This window comes from Solanum dulcamara, chromosome 6 (assembly GCF_947179165.1).
Source record: "Solanum dulcamara chromosome 6, daSolDulc1.2, whole genome shotgun sequence".
In the NCBI taxonomy this organism is placed as follows: Eukaryota; Viridiplantae; Streptophyta; class Magnoliopsida; order Solanales; family Solanaceae; genus Solanum; species Solanum dulcamara.
The window spans coordinates 36585417-36597760 of NC_077242.1; the positions used below are offsets into that span (position 1 = coordinate 36585417).

A 12344-nucleotide genomic window follows, 5' to 3' on the forward strand; every position below is an offset into this window, starting at 1 on the left:
AAATTTAACAAAAGGCGTCTTTATTAAGAACGATTTTCATTTCCGTCAACTCTTTGTCCAAGAAAGGGTTAAGTCACTTAAAAACTTAATTAAGATAATTTGGAATCAATTAATATTCTCAAAACTTTTTAATTATTTTTTTTTAAAATAAAAGGACAATTCATTCTTCAACTACTCATATAATAAAAATATTTACCCGTTTAAAAAATAAAAATAAAAGAAAATTATTCTAACTTCTTCCTTGGAAAAACGACCAACAACGACTCCTCTACAACCAACAAATTCGCCGCCTCATCGCATTGGCTGTCATTTTGTAGAAAAACTCAATGTTTTCGCCGATTGTCACTCTTTTTAAAGTAGGGTAAGCCTTTTTTTTGAATTTGTGAATAAAAACATTGTTGAAAATAGGATTTTGATTTATTTTTTGGGGGTTCATGAACAAGAACTCATTCTATAGTTGAGAAAATTGAATAATGAGGTTGATGTGTTTGTTGTTTCTTGTTTATGAAAAAAATTGAGAAATCAAAAAAAATAAAATCCAAAAAAAACAATTTTTTTGGAAAATCTAAATATTCATAAGCCGATCATTACTCTTCTTAAAGCAGGGTAAGCCTTTTTTTTGAATTAGTGAACAAAAACATTGTTGAAAATAGGATTTTGAATTTTTTTTGGGTTCATGAACAAGAAGTCATTCTATAATTGAGAAAATTGAATAATGAGGTTAATATGTTTGTTGTTTCTTGTTTATGAAAAAAATTGAGAAATCCAAAAAAGTCATTTTTTTGGAAAATCTTATGAATATTTAAATATGTGGTGTTGTTCAATGAAAACTCATTTTTTATTATTTTTGTTCTTTTTTTATGAGCATTGTTGGTTCAAATAATGTAGTGTGAAAAATAATTTTTTGTTGGAAATTCACAGTACACATATTTGTTGAAAATAATAGGGTCATCTGTTGCAACAGGTCACTCATGTGTTGCAATAGAAGGTTCATTTGTGGCAACAGATGGATCATATGTCGTAAGAAATCCATTTCTTGAAAAAAATTTGAACTTTTTTGCAATTGATAAATAAACTCATTGCCCTTATTTTTTAGAATCAGTTATAACCGTTTTTTATTTACCTTGTAGATAATATGTCAGGAGAAATAGGAGAAACAACAGATGTTCAATCTTTTGCTTCTTCCTCTTTTAACAAATGTTCTTCCTATTGATGCAAAAAATGTCAGCATAAACATAAAAAAAAATTAAGCGTGTTAGTGATTTGATAAATACTATTAAGATTTTGGTAGCTATAGGAGTGTCATTCCATCAAAGAAGATTGCACAGCCTTTAAAGTTTAGGAGGTTGAAAAAAATATTTTTCAGATCACCATCTAAAATATAAAAAAAGGGGATCAATATCAAGTTCTGCTGCTCCATTATCTGTTCTGCCTTTGACAGATTTTGGCTCAATCTCAAAAATTAAGGAGAAAGTCACTTTTAATGTGCAATAAAAATATCTATTTGAAGGTTATAATATTTCCGACGAGGGTCTTTACAAGCAACATGTACAAAAGTAAGTCAATCAACTATTATTAATCTTCCTAATGTCCACTAATTAATTATAGTTAATGTTTATATAATTACAGGAAAGACAAGAATGAGCACTATACAGTTAAATGCTCGAGTCTTGAATTCCAACAACTAGATTGTGTTGTTGCATTTTCGAAGATGAAGAATTGGTTTTACGGAATGTCTTGGGAATGATGATGTATAACTATGTCCACTTATCTTTTGATTAATACCTGCTGATACATACATACATACAAGTAGCTGATACATAAGTTGTTGTTAGATGCATGTGTGCATAGCATGTGGATGCCATTTTTTTTACTATATGCGGACTATGTCGGAGTAATAGAGTAATTCACAATATTCATACATCATCGCTAATTGTTTTTTCAAAACATACATTGACAAGGCCAATATTGTCGCCAATTATTAGGAAAAAATTGTTAACATTATCAAAGGATTTAGTATAACCGATGGACTGCCTTGGCACCTGACAGATGAGGTGTACATCTCGATAAATTATGATCGAAAGTTTTATTGAATCCTGGTAGTCGTTGTATTGAAGGATTGGTGCATAAAGGTGCATGATTTGATGTCCTCATCGAAAAACAAGAGCAGAAAATTATCCACTGAGATTCAAAAGTTGGCTACTATTTGCGAAAGTACCTTCAATACAATGACTTTTTTGAGCTAAAAGACCAAATCGACTGGTAAGTTGTTGAATGTTATAAGAGCAAGAACAAATCCGACCTATTCAAAGTCAAATACATTGTTGGCCTTCCCCAACAAGCAAGTGATAGTTTGTAATGTTGACACCCAATTCTGGCCCCCCACAATTAAATTAATTTTCAAGCTTTTTTAATTTCAAACAATTTGAAATAATTATTTTTAAAAATCAAAAATATTTTAAAATATTTTTTCAAGGAACTTTTGCCCTTTTTCTATAAAATATATATATTTATGTACGTATAAAATATATTTTTTATATTTATTGATTTAATAGTAATTTAAAATATCATCTCAAAACAAAAATGATTTTAACTCAAATATGTATTTATTTCTCTTTTATAGTTAAATTATAGTTAAATAGTAACTTTTTTTTTATTTTGATAATTATTTTACTTTGTTAAATTAAGAAGCTTGATAAGTTAATTTGAATTTGCCTTATATTGTGTTCATCGAATTCGAATTATGGATGAAAATTTTTTCAAAGAAACTGATCCGTTGGAATCTTAATTCTTATTAGATCTTTCCTATTATTTCCGTACACAATTGGACCAATTTGAGGCCCAATTTCTCAAACCAGCTCATTTCCCCTTTCAACTCCTGTTACTCTTCTGTCTTTTCCAAATACAACAAACATACATCTCCTGTACACACCCTATACATACGCGTCTTCTTCCTCACGCACGCTCAAAGACCAATGCAACCTACAACACCAACAACTCTTTCCTACAAAATCCCCCAAAATTCGTCGGATTTCAAGGTCATCCATCTCCCTCAAGTCAATATGGGAGTAGATAACCCATCCGTTTGTCATCCTTTTCTTTCTACTTTTCCTAATCTTTGAAAGACTTTGAGAATTCAAACAAGATCTTGGAGAAGATTTTCCTTTACCCCTCTTAAAAGGCTCCAATTTAAAATTCAAATTTGCTATTTTTTGCTATAAATCGAGCATTCGTATCCATTGAAAAAGGGGAGTGAAGGGGGAGGAACAATTGAAATACAGAGTATTCAGTAGTCATTTTGGGGGAAGACAAGATTTTTATTGGGGGAATTTTTGAGCGCTAAACAGAGAACACCCCGTAAAGTTTTTGGGAGTTCTTAGTTTTATAGCTGAAATTTCGTTGCTTTCGTAGCATTTTGAGTAGGAAGTCGGTGGTGGAATCGTCTCCTCGACTTGTTTTTCGGTTCGCTGCCAGAACCAGGTAATTAATTTCCCCTCTCCCTTTTTAGTTTTCGTTATTTGTTTTTTTTTTAGTTATTGAATCTTGTTGATTAGTTTGTGTGTTAATTTTAGCAGTTAAGGTTGATAGTCATGTAGATTAGCCTAGTTTAGTTTATATTTTATTTCTTAAATGAGGTCTTTGCATAAATTTGTTCCTTTAAGGCATTTCAATACAGTTGATGTTCATTTCTATTTTTGTATCTTGATAGTTAGATATGTTAATTTGATATCGAATATTGTGTTTCAGCTGTTTCTCTAGTGATTATATAGTGTAGAATGGCTACACGATGGCTTGTTTAATCACATTTGGCACACTTAATTTAGATGCTTGACTGTGTGAATTTGATCGACATATTTCGATTTTGTCCAGCCCTCTTCCATTTTCTTTAGTCTATCTTTACATAACATTAGCTTTGCAATGTCCCTTGAGCCTAAAAGGTTCTTATCTTTCTCTTCCCAGACCTATGCGCTGATAATATAGGTTTTGCTCAAATCTCGTTATAAATCTCTCTGCGTATTCTTAATTTGTTGGGTTTGGATCATGTAATTTTCCCTACTGCTTGCATATTTCAAACGATGTCAAACTATTGTTTTCTTCGTAAACTTTGTCTAAAATTACATGATGAATTCAGTCGAGCCTAAAGTGATCTACTGTTGTTTAGTTGTATCTTAAATGTCTACCATTGCATTTGACAGCTTGTTCTAGTTTGCGTCTTGGCTAAGATTGCTTCACGACTGCTCGTTTTGAAGTTTTGATACTTTGAACTGTTATTTGTTATTGTCCAGTCCTAATCCTGCTGTTTTTGGTGCTAATTGCTCATATAGTGTCATCTTAAATGGGTTGTGTATGTTGCTGTCTTGATTCAGGGGATTAGGTCCTTGATATTATTGACACTTAGCTTTCCAGATGATTTGCATATTTGTTTAGCCTATGTGAAAATTGATTAAACGACCATGTATTTCAACATGATTTTGTTCTTTTGATTAATTTGTTTCTCCAGATTTGCACTCCATTTAGTTCCCTAATTATTTGAATTGTTCTCATAGTCTGTTCTTAGTTAATTTTGGTTCAAAAACCTGATCTTGATATGATTTAAGCTTTTCTTTAAATGTGTTTTCAGTTGTAGCTCTTCTCCAGTTTCCTCATTCCTAGTATGATGTCGAAAATATTGCTCTATTTGTGGTTGCTCGCGGTCTAAGTGTTCAGATCTGTTGATGTTGGTGGCTGGAACATTATATCTTTGGGTAGTATTTTGGTTCCAAATCAATTCTTTTTTACTCCAAGATATGTATTGAACCTTGTGATATTAGCCACTATCGTTACAAATGTTTATTGAATTTAAAGTTTACTGTATGTGCTGCCTAGTAGGTTGCAGCCATGATTTTGTCCAATTCTTTATTTATATTAGAGTTACATGCATAGTTTAAAAAATACATCTTGCTTCTGGTTATGTTTTGAAGAGTACATGCGATATCCTTTCTTTTTCTATGTTTATTCATTATTTTGTTATAGTTTTCTTGTAATAATTTTTCTCTGTTCCCAATATCTATTTATTTATGGCTTGAAAGTCAGATATGATTGCTACTTGAATTGTTCTAATGTTATGTGAATTTATGCTTCCAAAATCAAGTTAGATAATTTTAATTTCCTTAGCCCTTCGGTTCTCTTATTTACCTGTTGAATCTTTGTGTTGATATAATTATTGATTTAAGTATTTTATTTGGCCAAAAGTTTTTTGTGTATTTTCTTTAATGAAGTATTTTCGTCTCTCTGTTTTGATGATGTGGATTTTTAACTCCAAGAATGCAACTCTTAAGGTTTATGGTAGAATGTTCGTTGGCCCTTCCTCATCCATTTTTCTGATCTTCTTTTTGTGACTAAGATTTTGATTATGTCGTGGTCCTAGTTTGAATATGAGAAATGTGTGTTCGGTGTGGAAGTTATGTCCTCTGTTTATATATTTTTTTCTTTTATGTTAGGGAAGGTCTAACTTGCATTATGAAATGTTATTTGAGCTTGTTTACATGTTAAATTAGTACCAAGCCCTCTTTGACTATTTACTATAATGACCCTCCAGGTCATTTTTGAATTAAATTATTCATTCCGTTGTTTAGAGCATTCCTGTAGCGATCCCAAGTCATTTATGACTTGCTAGCATTGACATTTCGATCGCCTGGTCGTTCGTTTAGGTTTTAGGTCCCTTTCTCTGTTTTGGAGTTTTTATACCTTGAAAAGTTGACTTCGGTCATAACTTTAGGAAAATGATCTCAGAACAAAATTCTGACGGTTCCATCAGCTCCGGAATGGCTAAATTAGGCTAATAGCATGGTCGACACGAGTACTAAGGAATTTGGAACGAGTCTAGGACCATTTGACGCTTTTGCCTTTGAAACTTGGCCTATAGTTGACTTTGGTCAACATTCTTGGAAAATGCGCCCGGATGAAAATTCTAACAGCGCGGTTAGTTTCAGAATGCCGAGTTTGGACTGTAACTTGGCCAATTTAGCTCCGTTTTTAGTGATCTTTGATGCTAGATTGTGGGAGTTTTCGTAAGGATCATCGTGGTATGTTTGGTTTGGGTAGTAGGGGTGTTGTTTGTGAGAAATAGCTGATCAAAGTTGCTTCCTTTTTCATCTTTTAGTTTGAATTTTATGAATTTTCGTTGCATGCTCGTTTTGCGTCGGCAATTCGGGTTATATTTGGTTCAGGATGGAGCGGTGCATTGATGACACTCGGTTCGGGAGTACTCCCCATGATGTACGGTTGGTCGCTGATTCTAATTCGGTCTAATCCCTTGGATACAGATACCCGATCAAAGTCCGTGGTCCAGCTTACTTGTGTTTGGCTCTTTAGCTACTGATATCCGGCCAAAGTCAGTGGTTCAGCTTATTTGTGTTCAGGCTTCCTAGCTACAGTTACTCGGTTAAACTCTACGGTCTAGCTTACCCGTGCTCGACCTTTGACTACAGTTATCCGGTTAAAGTCCGTGGGCTAGCCTACTCATGTCGACTCATTAGCTATAGCTACCCAGTTGCAGTCTGTGGTCCAGCTTGCACATGGTTAAATTCCTGATTTTCTGATGAATTTTTGGTTTAAGTCTTCATCTACTCTTAGTTGTGGGTTGAGGTGTTAGAGTTTGGAATTGGTTCGGTTCAAGTCCAGGAAATGGTGATTTTATTGAAATCTAGTGGTTCCATTCATATTCTTCCAGCTATTCACGCATTTGTCGGGCTTATGGGAGTCTGTGCAGGTGGTTACCCTTCTCTCTCTTTGTTTGCTAGTATATTTAGATTCTCTCTCTTTGTTTGCTAGTACGCTCGTGTACATACCTACATTTACTTCTTGTCATGTCTTTGATTGTGATCTTTTACTCACATTTCAGTTTGTTTTTGCTTAGCTTGCTAAGTCGGCCTATGATGTCTACTGGATACTTGTTGTTTGGTACTCATACTACACTCTGCATCTGTTTTCATGATGCATGTCCGAGTACTAGCTACTGACGTTAATTCGAGCTAAGCTGCGGTCGAGATCGGAGGTGAGGGTGAGCACACTGTGTCTTGAATTTACCTGTCTCCATCTGTATATATATATATTGCTTGTTTTTTGCTTTTTGAGACAACTCTGTTTCTGTGGTCCACTTTTGTGACTTGTACTCTTTTATTAGCAACTCTATACATGTGACTTCTAGGTTCTGGGAGGGATCTTTTTGGTTTGTATATACTTAGTTGCTTCCGCTCGTTCATGTATGCTTCTATTATTTCTTTGTTGTTCCATGATATCATATTACTCGTAGTTTCGGGATATGGGTCGGTTTGCCTATTAGTGGGTCATAGTAGGCGCCATTATGATCTTAGGAATCTGGTCATGACAAGTTGGTATCAGATTTCCAGGTTCATCGGTCTCACTTTTATAGAACTAACGTCTAGTAAAGTCCTGCAGATTGGCGTAGAGACGTCCGTGACTTATATGATGTCCTTAGGAGTGTGTCTCTTTTGTATCCCTGTCGTACAGTGTGTCTTGTTAGTTTATGAAAATCTCACTTGTTCCACTCTTTTACAAGATGGCTCGCACACGCGCTGGAGATAGAGGTCGACCACAGGGTCGTGCCAGGGCTGCAGCAGTAGCCCGGGATCGAGAACAGACTCCGGAGTCAGAGGTGAAGCCACTAGTAGCTTTAGTACATCAACATTTGGTGGGCTTGGGACCATCCCAGCCACCGCCCGAGCCAGCCGCATCTCTAGGATTACGGGCAATGTTCGCCCAAATTTTAGCTGCCATTGGGGGTATATAGTAGGCCCCAGCTCCCGCCACTCCAGTACCGTAGGATCAGCTTGCACCATCGGCACCGGTTGTTCAGCAGCCATCGACATCGGCCGGTCAGCCTGATGATTTGGAGGGGCATCATGCCACTCCTAGAGTAGAAGATGCTTGGGGTGTTCCTTAGACTATCACTGTCGAGATTTTCTGGGGCTATGGGTGAGGATGCCCACGTGTTTCTACTTGCCGCGACTGGCTGCAGACCTTGGGTCAAATGGAGATGAGAGGAGCCGACTTCACTGCTTATCAGCTAGACGATCTCGCCAGGCAGTGGTGGCGTACATATTTAGAGACCTAGCCAGCTGGGTCTCTATAGGTGACACGGGCTAAGTTTTCAGAGGGCTTCTAGGCCTGGTTTATCCCCAGGAGGGTCAGGGATCAACTCCGGTATCAGTTCTACCGATCGGAGCAGGGCTCCATGATAATATCGGAGTACGAGGCCCGATTCCACGAGCTCTCCAGGCATGCCGCCATGATCTTACCTTTTGAGGAGGAGAGAGTTCGATGCTTAGTCAGGGGATTGAGGCTCCAGCTATGGATCAAGACAAAGTCTTTAGTCTCAGCGGGCCGCTCATTTTTGGAGGTGGTAGACCATGCCCGCATGCTTGAGTAGCTCCATTGCGAGGCCTAATGGGGCAGCGACAAGAGAGCTAGATAGGAGGATAGCCATGATGGGCACTGCTTTAGACTCCGGGAGTCCTATGATACATCTAGCCAGAGATTTTAGTCGGGTCAGTCCAGCGGCTCCTTTCAGGCCTCTCTTCAGACATCAGAGGGTGATCAGCACCATCAAATTAGTTCTAGTGTCGATCCGAGTCAGGGCCGAGGTGGTTCACAAATGGGTTCTTCCGGCCGGGGTGATCGACCTCCAGCTTTCAGCTGACATTCCCAAGGGTGCTATGAGTGCGAGGAGCTAAACCATTAGTCCCACAAGTGCCCTCAGCGTAGGCTAGCCTTACTAGCTTCACAGGCAGGTAGACCCGCGCTAGTACCAGCACCAGCACCATCACCTCTAGTTAGAGGCAGAGGCCAAGGCCAGGGCCAGGACCGCAGGTGTGGTCATCATGGTGCATGGGGAGGTCCCCGGGGAGGCAGGTCAAGAGGAAGAGTCGATACGTGGGGAAGAAGAGCCTAGGCCCATTTCTATGCAGCTCCAGCTAGAGCAGAGGCTAAGGCCTCTAACGATGTGATCACATGTACGGTTTTATTATGCCATCAGCCCCCATCCGCTTTATTTGATCCAGGATCCACATATGCTTATATATCTATATATTGTGTCCCTCGACTGTGTATGAGCCCGAAGCCATTAGTTGAGCCATTGCGTGTTTCGACCCCGGTAGGTGATTCTTTAGTAGTGGATTAGGTTTTTAGATCCTGTGTGGTGACTGTTTAGGGGTGTGACCCTAGAGTTGATCTCATTTTGCTTGATATGGTGGATTTTGATTTGATTCTAGGCATGAACTGGTTATCCCTTCACCATGCAGTCTTTGATTGCTATGCCAAGACCGTTACCTTAGCCATGCCCGGTATTTCGCCGGTGGTGTGGCAGGGCACTTGTAGTCGCACGCCGGTTGGGGTGATTTCTTTTATTCGGGCCCGGGGGTTAGTGGCTAGCGGGTGTTTGGCATACTTGGCTTGTGTTAGAGATATGAGTAGGGAGGGCCCTACAATTGATTTAGTACCTACCGTCCGAGAGTTTGCAGATGTGTTTCTTGTTGATTTGCCTGGCCTCTCTCCTGACCGTGATATTGACTTCACTATTGATGTAGATACGGGTACTCATCCTATTTCCATCCCACTGTACCGTATGACCCCTATAAAGCTCAAGGTGCTCAGTGTTCAGCTTCAGGATCTCTGAGATAAGGGATTCATTCAGACTAGTATATCGCCTTGGGGTGCCCCAATCTTGTTCGTTAAGAAAGACGGTACTATGCAAATGTGCATCAATTACAAGTAGTTGAACAAGGTGATGGTGAGGAATCGTTACCCCATGCTTAGGATTGATGACCTATTCGACCAGCTTCAGGGTGGTGTGGTGTTTTTTAAGATTGATTTGAGATTCGGCTACCACCAGTTAAGGATTAGGGCAACAGACGTCCCTAAGACCAAATTTAGGACTAGTTACGGTCACTATGAGTTCTTAGTGATGCCTTTTGGGTTGACTAACGCCTTTGCCACGTACATGGACTTGATGACCTGAGTGTTCAGGCCGTACTTGGACTCATTTGTCATAGTCTTCATCGATGAACTTCTGGTATACTCGCAGAGCTGGGAGGAGCATGAGCAGCATTTGAGAGTAGTGCTCCAGGCTTTGAGAGATCAGCGATTTTATGCCAAGTTCTCAAAGTGCAAGTTTTGGCTAGAGTCCGTAGCATTCTTGGGGCACATGGTGTCCAAGGATGACATTATGGTGGATCCGGTAAAGATTGAGGCTATTCGTCATTGGGCCTAGCCCATCTCTGTGATTGATATTTGTAGCTTTGTTGGATTAACAGGGTACTATAGGTGCTTTGTTGAGGGGTTTTCTACTATAGCGACACCTCTGACTCGCTTGACTTGGATGTCCCATTTGTGTGGTCGGAGGAGTTTGAGAGCTGAGGCTTAAGGAGATGCTGACCACTATTCCTTTACTGACTTTTCCAGTTGAGGGCGAGGGATTCACCATTTATTGTGACGCATCCGGTGATGGTTTGGGTTGCGTACTAATGCAGCAGGATCGGGTTATTGCTTATGCGTCGAGGTAGCTTAAGCTGCACAAGCGCAACTACCCCGCTCATGACTTAAGAGTTGGCGACGGTAGTTTTTGCGCTTAAGATTTGGAGGCACTACTTGTATGGAATTTGATGCGAGATTTACACTAATCACAGGAGCCTTTAGTACATTATGAGCCAGATGGATCTTAATTCGAGGCAGCGCCGCTGGATTGAGCTCTTGAAGGACTATGACCTTTTTATTCTCTACCATTTGGGCAAGCCGAATGTAGTAGCAGATGCCTTGAGTCGGAAGGCAGTAAGTATGGGTAGTCTAGCCTTCCTTTCTACTGTGGAGCGACCATTAGATTTGGACATCTAGTCCTTAGCTAATCGGATGATTCGACTTGATATCTCTGATTCCCGGTGTGTGCTAGCTTTTGTGGGAGATCGGTCATCTTTATTGGACTAGATTCGCAGACGTCAGTTTGAGGATGAGGATTTAGTTGCACTTCGAGATCGGGTTTTGGGAGGAGACGCTAGCTTGGCTACCTTAGATTTAGGTGGGGTTTTGAGGTTTGGTGGTCGGCTTTATGTTTCGAGAGTTGGGGATTTGGTTCAGTTGATCCTTAGCGAGGCCCATGATTCTAGATATTCCACCCATCCGGGAATCGCTAAGATGTATCGTGACTTGAGGCAGCACTACTGATGGAGCGGCATGAGGAGAGAGATTACAAATTATGTGTCGCGTTGTTTGAGTTGTTAGCAGGTTAAGGCCGAGCATTTGAGGCTTTGTGGCGAGCTTCAGAGGTTATCCATTCCCGAGTGGAAATAGGAGCAGATCACCATGGATTTTATTGTGGGGTTGCCTCGCACTTCTCGTGGTCTTGATAGCATTTGGGTCATCGTGGATTGATCGACCAAGTCAGCACACTTCTTTCCCGTTCATACATCTTATAGTGCTGAGAGGTTGGGCCGTATTTACATTCGGGAGGTGGTTCACCTTCATGGTGTGCTTGTTTCTATCATCTCAGACCAGAGCTCGCAGTTCACATCTAGCTTTTGGAGGACTTTTCAAGAGGATCTGGGTACCCGTGTCGACCTTAGTACAACTTTTTCCCCGTAGACTGATGGTCAGTCGGAGCACACAATTCAAGTTCGCAAGGATATGTTGCGGGCTTGTGTTATGGATTTTGGGGGTTAGTGGGATCAATTTTTGTTTTTGGCGGAGTTTGCTTACAACAATAGCTACCACTCTAGTATTCAGATGGCCACGTTCGAGGCCTTATATGGTAGGCGTTGTTGCTCTCTAGTTGGTTGGTTTGAGTCTACGGAGCCTAGGCCACACAGTACAGACTTGATGCAAGAGGCCTTAGATCATGTGAGGGTGATTCAGGATAGGCTCAGGATAGCTCAGAGTAGACACTGGAGCTATGCGAATCATAGGCGTCGACCGTTGAGGTTTGTCGTTGGTGATAGAGTATTCCTCTGTGTGTCGCCATGAAGGGCTTGATGAGATTTGAGAGGCGGGGCAAGCTTCACACCAGGTATATTGGCCCTTTTGAGATATTGAGGATAGTTGGCGAGGTTGCGTATGAGTTAGCCTTGCCCCAGCCTTCTAAGCTATTCACCCCATTTTTCATGTTTCGATGTTGCGCTAGTATGTTCCAGATGAGTCCTATGTGCTTCAGTATGATGCGGTTAACTTGGATGATCGTTTGAGCTATATTGAGGAGCCAGTTGCTATTTTGGTAAGAGATGTCAGGCAGTATCGTTCCAGATCCATTCCTATGGTTAAGGTCCGTTGGAGGCATCATCCAGTCGAGGAGGCTACCT

The 12344-nt window shown here is 39.8% G+C and overlaps 1 long non-coding RNA gene across 2 annotated transcripts; it reads left to right on the forward strand.

Annotated features, from left to right (window-relative positions):
• Window positions 1-2880: 2880 nt before the first annotated feature.
• LOC129893476 (uncharacterized) lies at window positions 2881-7241 on the forward strand. 2 transcript variants are annotated; one of them, XR_008767464.1, is made up of 3 exons: window positions 2881-3480; window positions 6210-6751; window positions 6884-7241. It is a non-coding gene; the product is annotated as an uncharacterized LOC129893476 (long non-coding RNA). The 2 variants fall into 2 exon arrangements; XR_008767465.1 differs by having other exon boundaries at window positions 6899-7241.
• Window positions 7242-12344: the final 5103 nt, after the last annotated feature.